The sequence below is a fragment of the Chiloscyllium punctatum genome, chromosome 31, assembly GCF_047496795.1.
Source record: "Chiloscyllium punctatum isolate Juve2018m chromosome 31, sChiPun1.3, whole genome shotgun sequence".
Taxonomy (NCBI): Eukaryota; Metazoa; Chordata; class Chondrichthyes; order Orectolobiformes; family Hemiscylliidae; genus Chiloscyllium; species Chiloscyllium punctatum.
This window is the reverse complement of record NC_092769.1, coordinates 79,004,355-79,017,939: the sequence shown is the minus strand read 5'-3', so window position 1 is coordinate 79,017,939 and position 13,585 is coordinate 79,004,355.

The window sequence follows — 13,585 nt, the reverse complement described above, 5'->3', positions numbered from 1 at the left end:
GTCTCATTGTTATGCTGTTGTGGAACTAGAAATCAAGTAAAAAGGTAAACTTCAGGTTGTGAAGGATATAGGATCTATTCATAGTTAAACCTTAAACAATATCTTCTTGCACTTGTTTATTCTTCAAGATAAAGATGCCTGTGTTTATTATCTGTGGTATATAGTAGAGCTTCAGAGGTTATGTAGATGACTGCAAAAAACAACTTGCATTTGCAATATTCCACAAAGAGGATAGGACTGCGATTATTTGAATTTTGGACAAATTGATTGATATCTCCTCTGCCTGCAATTCTCTGTATCTCTGATATATGCTTGGTTTTAAAGGATGCTGCATCATTATTTATTTGGTTTTGCCAAGTGCAGGGATCATGGGCAGGCTTATCCCAGGAATCAGAAGCCGATATCAAACCTCCTCAGTGAAGCATTCAGAGTCTTGTTGAGGCATTTCATTAGAGTACTATGAAAGTACATCCCAGACTGAAGCTATCCATGGAAGATTTGCTTTAGTAAGCACATATCAGGAATTCTGCTTCTTTAACCAGACCAACTCAGTTGTGACTGACATGGCAAGCTGGCTCAGATGAACACCTCAATATCTGATCTCTTACCCTACCATCTGAAGTTCAAAAGTATGAGTTTGAAGCATAAACTTGCTCTGCAGTGTTTGCTGTAACATAGCCTTATGATCATCACAACTTAAAATGAAGTAATATACTAGCCTGCTCCAGGAAATGTCTACCTTGAAGTCAAGGATTCAGTCCTATGATCTGTCAGCAGCAGATATTTAATGAATTTGGCGACATACTATCGAGCTGTCTACATTAATGACGTGACACACGCATAAACATAATATCTACTTCAGATTTTGAATTACTATTTCACAGTCTTATATAACCCCATATGAGAGATCACTAAATTTATAACTTAAATTTATATAGCACCTTTAATGAAATAGGATGTCCCAATGTGCTTACATGGCCATTATAAACTAGAATTTAAACTGAACCACTCCTGAGGGCAATTGGTTAAAGCTTAGACAGTGCTGGAAGCAGTTCCGGAGCAGCATCTGACACAGGGGAAGCAGTCCCAGTGGAGCAGCCAGCATGGAGGAAGCAGTCCCAGAGGAATGGCTGGCACGTGGAAGCAATCCTGGGCGGAGGACAGCACAGGGAAGCTGTCCCAGAGCAGAGGCCAATGCAGGGGCAGCAGTCTTGGAGCAACAGCCAGCGTGTGGAAGCAGTCCCAGAGAAAACTTATCTTGGAGCAGCTGCGAACTGGTGCTGAGCAGACTGGAGGCTTAGAACAGAGCGGGGACAGTTGTTGGACTGGGGCCTGCCACAGACAGTCAGACCACATGCGGAAGCCTCTGCATTCAGTTACTGCAATGTAATGTTCATTTGAATTTTTTATCTGACTGCAGTGTCAATCCTTTAAATGCATTATTTCTTTAAACTTTAAAGTAATGCAACTACTTTTTTTATTCCTCTTTTGTATTTTTAAGATTTGTACCTAAGATGGCGCCATAACAGACTGTAAGACCATAAGAAATAGGAGTGGAAGTAAGGCCATTCGGCCCATCGAGTCCACTCCACCATTCAGTCATGGCTGATGGGCATTTCAGTGCCACTTACCCACACTGGTGACATTATAAAACTTTTCACTGTACTTGAGTATACATGACAATAAAGGATTTTCTATTCTATTCTATTTTAGGTTTTAAGGAGCATCATGGAGGAAGGGATAGAGAGATTCAAAGTTCTGACAGTTTAAGGAGAGAATGCCAAAGGTTCATAGCTTGTTAGCTGAAGGCACAAATACTAGACAAACAAAAATGGATTGTAGGAAGGGAGGAGATAAAAGAGACTATGATAGTTAAGGCCATGGAGGGATTTGAAAACAGAACAAGTAGTTAAAAATGGAGAGTATTTCTTAAATGGAGTAGATGCAGATCAGCGTGTACAGGAGTATCTGGAACTTGGTGTAAGTTAGGTATGGACAGCAGAATTTTTGATGACAGTTTATGGACGGTAGGTTGTTGGAGGCCAGCCCTGAATAGTCATCTCTTGAGGCAACAAAGGTATGCCTAGAGAATTGAAGGACTGAAGACAATGATTGATGTCCGTAATATTTTGTCAGAAGAAATTCTGCTTATCTATTACTTGCAGTTGCACAACTGGTGAGACAAATTTGAGAATCTTGATAAATTTTAATTGAGCTACTTAAAGATTAATGTGTGTTGTGAAATAGAATTAACAGAATGTTTATGGCACATAGAGAGGCCACTTGCACCACCATGTCTGCGCTGGCTGGAAAATAAACCACCTAACCTAATCCCAATTTCCAACATTTGGTCCATATCACTGCCGGTTGGAAATTAAAACAACTAATGTATTTATACAGTGGATTAGAGAATGCAGTTTGAAACCATACAACTCCATCAAAGCCTTAAATATTAGAGTAAATTTAAATTTTGCAGAGTGGTCTTGCATAGCAGAACCTACTTCACTGTCTCAAAGACATTCTAAAAATAGTGCTGAAAATAGGGCCACAGGAATATGTTCAGATCAGCTTAAACACATGGCTTGTGGGACATAAAGATTCTTATGCTGCTGGAATATTTGATAATCAATGGTGAAAACATGGAAATGGATAAATATTCAGCAGTTTACTTGAATGTATGAATATCAGTGAACATATTTTTGCAAGTCTTTTTGAAAATTAAATACCAGGTATAGTCATTTGTGCCTCAGCCTGAAAGGAGCAAATGGTTTATTTCCAAACAAGGAATGTCAGCTATATGGCAATTCTGTCAAGATCTTGTGGCCCTTTTTTCACATTTTTTCTCATTCTTGTTTATGAAGAAAACAGCATCACGTGTGATTTATCTGATTTTATTTATTAACTAAATAATTAAAGAGTATTTAAACAAGTTCAATTACTCGTGGCTTATATTCATTTCTGTCTCTTTTGCATTTTCCTGGGTATTTGATTTTGATTTTTAAACCTTTTTCCCTGAAAGAAAATGGAAGATGTTAGCTGTTTTGTTCAAATCAGGATAATGAACATTGCTACATCCCCCCCCCCACCACCCCGTAACTTCAGAATACTAATATTAATACAATTCAAGCTTTTTGTTAATGTGATTGTTTAGCCTTTTCTATCTTTCCTCAAGGTCTTTCTCAGCAGTAGGAATATACAAACATATGAATTAGGATGTGGAGGAGCTGGTGTTGGACTAGGGTAGACAAGGTTAAAAATCACACAACACCAGATTATAATCCAACCACCCGATGATGGAGCAGTGCTCCAAAAGCTAGTGCTTTCAAATAAACCTGTTGGACTATAAGCTGGTGTTATGTGATTTTTAACCATATGAGTTAGGAGTAAGAGTACACCACTTATCCCCTCAGTTTTGCACTGCCATTCAGTTAAATTGTGGTTGATCTGGTTGTAATCTCAGCTGGACATGCTCGCCTACTGCCTCATAAACTTTCACCCTCTTTCTTACGAAGGATCTATCCAACACTGTCTTAAGAAAGTGAGTTCCAAGGACTAAACGTAAAGAAGTATAGTGCAATCTTTTCTCTAGTTGATTCAAATGTGCTGCACTAAGAAACTACCTTGAAAGCATTCTATGAACTTCTCATCCAGACTGCCTGTGCCAATCTGATTTTTACAATTTATATGTAAATTCAAGTTGCTTATGATTGTTATAATCCTTTTATCACAAGCAGCCAATATTTCTTCTGGTTTAGTTTGTCCTGCATTGTGGTTACTAGTGAGGACAACCAAACTATTTCATTAGTGAATCTTCTTCGCTACTATTCTTCATCTTTACCCAAACCAAGTGTACAATCCTGATTTCCTGAACAAAGGTAATCTCTAACTATTGCGCAAATGACATCTTTGATTAACAGTGGATTGGACACTCTGGAGGCAGGAAACATGTTTCCGCTGATGGGTGAGTGCCGAACCAATGACACAGCTTAAAAATACAGGGTAGACCATTTAGGACAGAGATGAGAAACTTCTTCACCCAGAGAGTGGTGGCTGTGTGGAATGTTCTGCCCCAGAGGGCAGTGGAGGCCCAGTCTCTGGATTCATTGAAGAAAGAGTTGGATAGAGCTCTCAAGAATAGTGGAATCAAGGGTTATGGAGATAAGGCTGGAACAGGATACTGATTAAAGATGATCAGCCATGATCATATTAAATGGTGGTGCAGGCTTGAAGGGAAGAATGGCCTACTCCTGCATCTATTTCTGGATTAGTGGTGCTGGAAGAGCACAGCAGTTCAGGCAGCATCCGAGGAACAGTAAAATCGACATTTCGGGCAAAAGCCCTTCATCAGGAATAAAGACAGAGAGCCGGAAGCGTGGAGGGATAAGCTAGAGGAGGGTGGGGGTGGGGAGAAAGTAGCATAGAGTACAATAGGTGAGTGGGGGAGGGGATGAAGGTGATAGGTCAGAGTTGGGGGGAGGGTGGAGTGGATAGGTGGAAAAGAAGATAGGCCGGTAGGACAAGCCAGGACAAGTCACGGGGACAGTGCTGAGCTGGAAGTTTGGGACTGGGGTGAGGTGGGGGAAGGGGAAATGAGGAGACTGTTGAAGTCCACATTGATGCCCTGGGGTTGAAGTGTTCCGAGGCGGAAGATGAGGCGTTCTTCCTCCAGGCGTCTGGTGGTGAGGGAGCGGTGGTGAAGGAGGCCCAGCAGCTCCATGTCCTCGGCAGAGTAGGAGGGAGAGTTGAAATGTTGGGCCACAGGGCGGTGGGGTTGATTAGTGCGGATGTCCCGGAGATGTTCCCTAAAGCGCTCTGCTAGGAGGCGTCCAGAATGCAAATGATACCGCATTGGGAGCAACGGATACAATAAATGATATTAGTGGATGTCCAGGTAAAACTTTGATGGATGTGGAAGGCTTCTTTAGGGCCTTGGATAGAGGTGAGGGAGGAGGTGTGGGCGCAGGTTTTGCAGTTCCTGCGGTGGCAGGGGAAGGTGTCAGGATGGGAGGGTGGGTTGTAGGGGGGCGTGGACCTGACCAGGTAGTCACGGAGGGAACAGTCTTTGTGGAAGGCAGAAAGTGGTGGGGAGGGAAATATATCTCTGGTGGTGGGGTCTTTTTGGAGGTGGCAGAAAAACCACACTTTTTCATATTTGATTCCTTGCCCCCACTAATTAGATTAAAGCTCTCTCTACATGCCTAGTTGTATGATTTGTAAGAACACCAGTCTCAGCACAGTTCACGTGTAGAACATCCCAACCAATTGTTGCTAATGAGTTATGTACCAGAATGCATGTCTTCTACAATTTGTACCAAACATTCATCTCTAATTTTATATGTCCTATGCAAATTTGCATGCAGCTCAGGTAATAAGTGAGAAATTATAATTTATCAGATTCTGCTCTTTAATTTAGTGCCTAATACATCTCATACTTTTTATGCAGAACCTCTTTCCTAGTTTTACCCATGTTGTTAGTACTCACGACCACTGAATCTTCTACTTTTCATGGCAAATTCTTCTGGAGTCCTGAACAATTGTCCAAGCAGGCAACACATCAGTATGAAATCCTGTTCTTTGTTGCTGAGAACAGTGAACATTCCCTTCACTATACTACCCCCAGCCTCTAAATTTCTGGTTGTCCCCTCCCCAAACTTTGGAACTCAAGATGTGGTCTAACCAGTACTCTGTATAACTGAAACCTAACTTCCCTCATTTTGTATTCAATTCTCCAAGAAATACATGATAGCATCTATTAACTTTCCTAATAACTTGCTGTACCTATACATTAACCTTTGAAATTTTGGGATACCCAAATCCCTCTGCATCTCAGAGCTCTACACTCTTTCTCCATTGAGATAATGTGCTTCTTTATTGGTCATCTTGTTAAAATGGACAGTTTCACACACAATACTCCACTTCCAAGATCTTTGCCCACTCACCTAACCTGTCCATTTCCCCTGACACCTCTTCACAACACACTCTCCTACCAATCTTTGTGTCTGCAGCAGATTTCACAACCATACCTTCAGTCCTTAATCCAAGTCATTTATTAAATTATAAAGAGTTGAGGAACCATCAGTGATCACTGTGGCACACCCTCAGTACATCTTGCCAACCCGTTAGATATCCAGTCTTCTATGTGTGCAAATATAAATCCCACCTCTTCCCCCCCCCACACACACACACACGTACCACTTCCTCTGGCAGTTAATTCCACTTATATAAACCACTCTATGTCTAAAAACACGTTATCCCTCAGGTCCCTTTTCAAGCTTTCTTCTCTCACCGTAAAGATTTGCCCCCTAGTTTTGAATTCCCCCACCCTAGGGAAAAGACGTTGCTATTCACCTTATCTATGCCCTTCATGATTTTATAAACCTCTATAAGGTCACCCTTCAACCTCCTACACTCCAGTGAAAAAAGTCCCAGCCTCTCCTTATAACTCAAACCTTTTTGTCCTGGCAATGTCTGGTAACTCTTTTCTGTATTGCTGGTTTAAATTAAGCAGGAGGATTTACCCGTGGCGTAACAGTAAGCATGCTAAACGCTTTCTTAACCAACCTGTCTACTTGTGCAGCCTGCAAAGAGCTACGTACCTGGTCCCTAGGTCTCTTTGTTTGACATTAAATGAATAAGCCCTGCCCTTGTTAGCCTCACCAAAATGCAATATCTTGCATTTGTCTGAATTAAAATCCATCTGACACTCTTCAGCTAATTGATCAAGATCCTTTTGCAATCTTAGATAAGCTTCACTGTCAACAATGCCACCAATTTTGGTGTCATCTACAAATTTACCAACTATGCCTCCTAAATTCTCATTCAAATTGTTTATATAAATGACAAATAACAGTGGACCCGGCACCAATCCCTGCAGAATATTGCCAGTCACAGGCCACCTGTTTAAAAAAAAACTATCCTCTACCAATACCCACTGTCTTCTACAGTCAAGCCAATTTTGTATCCACTTGACCAGCTCTCTCTGAATCTCGTGATCTGACTTTACTAAACAGTCTATCTTGCGGAACCGTGTCGTTTACTAAAGTCCATGTAAACAACATCTACCACTCCGTCCTCATCAATCTTTTTGATTACATCCTCAAAAAACTCAGTCAAGTTTGTGAGGCACAATTTCCCTCACACAAAGCCAAGCTGACTATCCCAAATCTGTTCCAGCCTCTTCAAATGCTTCTCAATCCTGTCTTTCAGAATCCACTCCAACAACTTACCTCCCACGGATGACAGGCTCACTGCCCTATTGTTCACAGGCTTCTCTTTACAACCTTTGTTAAATAAAGGCGCAACGTTAGCCAGCCTCCAGTCCTCTGGCACTTCATCCATTGTTATAGATGATACCAATATCACTGCGAGGGGCCCTGTAATTTCTTCCTTAACTTCGCACAATGTCCTGGGAAACACTTGATCAGGTCCCAGAGATTTATCCACCTTTTCATTTAAGACATCCAGCACTTCCTCCTGTAATGTTTTCAAGACGTCAATATTTATTTCCCTAAGTTCCCTAGCCTTTATATCTTTCTCCAGAGTACAAATTGGCAAATTGGTTGGAGATGATTTGTCTTTCACAAAATCATATTGACTCTGCCTGATTACATTTAACTGTTCACCATGCCCTGCTTTACATCCTTTATAATAGCTTTTAATATTTCCCAGAGACTATTTCCCAGGGCAGAAATGGCTAACATGAGGGGTCATAGTTTTAAGCTGGTTGGAGGAAAATATAGAGGGGATGTCAGAGGCGGGTTATTTACACAGAGAGTTGTGAGAGCATGGAATGCGTTGCCAGCAGCAGTTGTGGAAGCAAGGTCACTGGGGACATTTAGGAGACTGCTGGACATGCATATGGTCACAGAAATTTGAGGGTGCATACATGAGGATCAATGGTTGGCATACCATCGTGGGCTGAAGGGCCTGTTCTGTGCTGTACTGTTCTATGTTCTATTTTCCCTACAACATTTGTTAAGTATCCTGTGATTTCCTGCTTTCTGTCCCCCTCCATTTTTGAATGAAGGAGTATATGAATTATTTTTCATTCTAACACAGACTTGTTCATCAGGCAGCCTGCAGGTCAAATGCTGCCCTACCCCAATCATGATTCATGTTCCTAATATAGATGTGGTCATTTGGAAGATTTTACAAGGCGCTACTCCAGTCAGAGGCCATTTCCTATCAGCAGCCAGACACAAGAGAGCAATGGCCTCAGATTGAAGGAGCAGCAAGCTGTGTGATCGTTTCTAACTTTATTACGCCCTAGGTCTATGTAAAAGGAATTGTAGAAATAAGATTGCCATTGTTTAGGGAGACTATAAGGGACATGATACCTGTGGGAGGGTGAGGGGACAAGGCTGGGAGTAGGTGTGCAGATCAGCTGCCCAGTAATTGAATGAGTCATAGAGTCATACAGCACAGAAACAGACCCTTCAATCCAACCAGTCCATGCCAAAATAATCCCAAACTAAACTAGGACCACCTGCCTGCTCCTGGACAATATCCCTCCAAACCTTTCCTATTCATGTATCTATCTAAATGTCTTTTAAATGTTGTAATTGTACTCGCATCCACCACTTCCTCAGGAAGTTCATTCCACATGTGAACTACCCTCTGTATAAAACATTTGCCTCATGTTTTTAAAATCTCTCTCCTTTCACCTTAAAAATGTGCTCCTTAGTCTTGAAATTCTCCTATGCGAGGGAAAAGACAACTACTATTACCTTTATCTATACCTCTCATAATTTTATAAAATTTTATCAGGTCACCTCTCAAACTCCTGCTATCCAGTCAAAAAAGTCCTAGCTTATCCAGCCTTCCTTTATAACTCAAATCTTCCATGCCCAGCAACATCCTGGTAAATCTCTTCTGAACCCTCTCCAACTTAATAATATTCTTACTATAACTGGGTGACCAGAACTGGACACAGTATTCCAGAAAAGGCCTCACCAATGCCCTCTACAGCCTCAATATGACCTCCTCCTACTGCCCCCTTGATGACGACCTCAACTTCTATCACCAAACCATCATCTCTCAGACTGTACACAACCTCATCACCTCAGGGGATCTCCCAGCCACAGATTCCAACCTCATAGTTCGGGAACCCTGCACCACCCGATTCTACCTCCTACCCAAGATCCATAAACCTGACTACCCCGGCCGACCTGTCATCTCAGTCTGCTCCTGCCCCACCGAATTCATCTTCACATACCCCGATACTGTCCTATCACCCCGGTCCAAGAACTCCCCACATACATTCTGAATACCACCCACACCTTCCACCTCCTCCAAGACTTCCATTTCTCTGCCTCCCAATGCTTCATCTTCACTATTGAACATCCAGTCCCTATACACCTCCATCCGCCATGACCAGAGCCTTCAAACCCTCCGTTTCTTCCTCTCCTGCCGTTCCCACCAGTACCCTTCCACTGACACTCTTATTCGTTTGGCCGAACTGATCTTCACCCTCAATAATTTCTCCTTTGAATCCTCCCAGCTCCTCCAGATGAAAGGGGTAGCCATGGGCACCCACATGGGTGCCAGCTATGCCTGTCTTTTTTGTCGGCTACGTGGAACAGTCTGCCTTCCACAGCTACACCAGCACCACTCCCCACCTTTTCCTCCACTACTTTGATGATTGCATGTGCACCACCCCATGCTCCCACGAGGAGGTTGAACAGTTCATCAACTTCACCAACACATTCCACCACGACCTTAAATTTACCTGGACCATCTCTGACATCTCTCTCCCCTTCCTGGACCTCTCCATCTCCATCAACAGTGACCAATTCAACACCGACATTTTCTACAGACCCACAGACTCCCAAAGCTACCTGGATTACACCCTGCCTCCTGCAAAAATGCTATCCCTTATTCCCAATTCCTCCGCCTCTGCTGCATCTGTTCCCAGGAGGACCAGTTCCACTACAGAACACACCAGATGGCCTCCTTCTTTAAAGACCACAATTTCCCCTCCCACATGGTTGATGATGCCCTCCAGCGCATTTCATCCATATCCCACACCTCCGCTCTCAAGTTCCACCCCTCCAACCGCAACAAGGAGAGAACCCCGTGGTCCTCACCTTCCACCACCAACCTCTGTATACATCACTTCATCTTCTGCCATTTCCACCACCTACAAACGGACTCCACCCCCAGAGATATATTTCCCTCCCCACCCCTATCTGCTTTCTGTAAAGACCGTTCCCACTGCGACTACCTCATCAGGTCCACGCCCCCTAACAACCCACCCTTCCCTCCCGGCACCTTCCCCTGCCACTGCAGAAATTGCAAAACCTGCACCCCCACCTCCACCAAAGGCCTAAACAGGAGCGTTCCACATCCATCAAAGTTTCACCTGCACTTCCACGTGTGTCATTTACTGTATCCGTTGCTCCCAACGCGGTCTCCTCTACATTGGGCAGACAGGACACCTACTCGCAGAGCGCTTCAGAGAACATCTTCAGGACACCCACACTAATCAACCCCACTGCCCCATGGCAGAACACTTTAACTCCCCATCCCGGTCTGCCGAGGACATGCAGATCCTGCGCCTCCTCCATTGCCACTCCCTTACCATCCGATGCCTGGAGGAAGAACACGTCATCTTCCGTCTTGGGATCCTCCACCCCCATGGCATCAATGTGGATTTCACCAGTTTCCTCATTTCCCCTCCCACCAACTTACCCCAGTTCCAACCTTCCAGTTCAGCACCGTCCTCATGACCCATCCCATCTGTCCATCTTCCTTCCCACCTATCCACTCCACCCTCCCCTCTGACCTATTACCTTTACCCCCACCTCCATCCACCTATTGCACTATCAGCTGCCTGCTCCCCCCCAAGCCCCACCTCCGTCCCCTCCCCTCCCATTCATCTCTCCACTCCCGAGGCTCCCAGCCTCATTCCTGGTAAAGTGCTTTTGCCCGAAATGCGATTTTCCTGCTCTTCAGATGCTGCCTGACGTGCTGTGCTTTTCCAGCACCACACTCTTGACTCTAATCTCCAACATCTGCAGTACTCACTTTCGCCTCAATATGACTTCCCAACTCCTATGAGCAATGAAAGCAAGTGTGCCTAACCCCTTTTTAACCACCCTGTCTATATGTAATGCAAACTTCAAAGAATTATGTATCTGCACTCCAGGTCCCTCTACTCTGCAACACAATAAGCAAATCTTAGCAGGACTTATACACTTAATGGTAAGATCCTAGGGAGTGTTGCTGAATGAAGAGACCTTGGAGTGCAGGTTCATAGCTCCTTGAAAGTGGATTCACAGGTAGATAGGATAGTGAAGAAGGCATTTGGTATGCTTTAGGAGAAAGTGAGGACTGCAGATGCTGGAGATCAGAGCTTAAAAATGTGTTGCTGGAAAAGCGCAGCATCAAAGGAGAAGGAGAATTGACGTTTCGGGCATAAGCCCTTCTTCAGGAATGAGGAGGGTGTGCCAAGCAGGCTAAGATAAAAGGTAAGGAGGAGGGACTTGGGGGAAGGGCGCTGGGAATGCGATAGATGGAATGAGGTTAAGGTGAGGGTGATAGGCCGGAGAGGGGGTGGGGGCGGAGAGGTCGGGAAGAAGATTGCAGGTCAAGAAGGCGGTGCTGAGTCTGAGGGCTGGGACTGAGAAAAGGTGAGGGGAGGGGAATAGTCAGAGTATTGAGTACAAGAGTTGGGAGGTCATGTTGCGGCTGTACAGGATATTGGTTAGGCCACTGTTGGAATATTGTGTGCAATTCTGGTCTCCTCCCTATCAGAAAGATGTGAACCTTGAAAGAGTTCAGAAAAGATTTACAAGGATGTTGCCAGGGTTGGAGGATTTGAGCTATAGGGAGAGGCTGAACAGGCTGGGGCTATTTTCCCTGGAGCATCGGAGGCTGAGGGGTGAACTTATAGAGGTTTACAAAATTATGAGGGGCATAGATAGGATATATAGACAAAGACTTTTCCCTGGGATTGGGGAGTCCAGAACTAGAGGGCATAGGTTTAGGGTGAGAGGGGAAAGATATAAAAGAGACCTACGGGGCAACTTTTTTACACAGAGGGTGGTACGTGTATGGAATGAGCTGCCAGAGGATGTGGCAGAGGCTGGTACAATTGCAACATTTAAGAGGCATTTGGATGGGTGTATGAATAGGAAGGATTTGGAGGGATATGGACTGGGTGCTGACAGGTGGGACTAGATTGGGTTGGGATAGCTGGTCGGCGTGGACAGGTTGGACCGAAGGGTCTGTTTCCATGCTGTACATCTCTATGACTAGAGACTATGCATTAAGGCACTTTACCTGAATGCTCGTAGCATTCATAACAAAGCCGATGAACTAATGGCACAGATAATAGTGAATGATTATGATGTAGTAGGCATCACAGAGACTTGGTTACGGGGGGGGTCAGGACTGGCAGTTAAACCTCCATGGTTTTTCAACTTATCGAAAAGACAGAGAGGTGGGCAGAGGGGGTGGGGTTGCCTTGTTAGTTAAGAACAAAATTAAATCTATGGTATTGAATGACATAGCGTCGGATGATGTGGAGTCTGTGTGGGTGGAGTTGAGGAACCACAAAGGCAAAAAAACCATAATTGGAGTTGTGTACAGACCTCCTAACAGTGGTCAGGACCAGGGACGCAACATGTACCGGGAAATAGAGAAGGCATGTCAGAAAGGCAAGATTACATTGATCATGGGAGACTTCAATATGCAGGTGGACTGGGTAAATAATGTTGCTAGTGGATCTAAAGAAAGGGAATTCATGGAATGCTTACAGGATGGCTTTTTGGAACAGCTTGTCATGGAGCCCACAAGAGAGCAGGCTATTCTGGACCTAGTGCTTTGCAATGAACCAGACTCTATAAAAGATCTTAAAGTAAGGGAACCCTTAGGAAGTAGTGACCATAATATGGTAGAGTTCAGTCTGGAGTTTGAAAGGGAGAAGGCAAAATCTGATGTAATGGTGTTACAGTTGAATAAAGGTAATTATGAAGGCATGAGAGAGGAACTGACTAAAATAGACTGGAAGCAGAGGCTAACCGGGAAGACAGTAGAGCAAAAATGGCAGGAGTTTGTAGGTATAATTGAGGACACTGTACAGAGGTTCATTCCCAAGAAAAGAAAGATTAACCGGGGAGGGATTAGACAACCTTGGCTGACAAAGGAAGTCAGGAAATGTATTAAAGAAAAAGAGAGATCCTATAAAGTGGCTAAGAACAGTGGGAAATCAGAAGATTGGGAAGGATACAAAAGCAAACAGAGGATAACAAAGAGTGTAATAAGAAATGAGAGGATCAAATATGAAGGTAGGCTAGCCAGTAATATTAGAAATAATAGTAAAAGTTTCTTTCAGTACATAAGAAACAAACGACAGGCAAAAGTAGACATTGGGCCACTTCAAACTGATGCAGGGAGCCTAGTGATGGGAGATAAGGAAATAGCAGGAGAACTTAACAAGTACTTTGCGTCAGTTTTCACAGTGGAAGACATGAGTAATATCCCAAAAATTAAAGGGTGTCACGGGGCTGAGTTGAGTATGGTTGCCATTACGAAAGAGATAGTGCTAGAAAAGTTAAAAAGTCTTAAAATTGATAAATCTCCT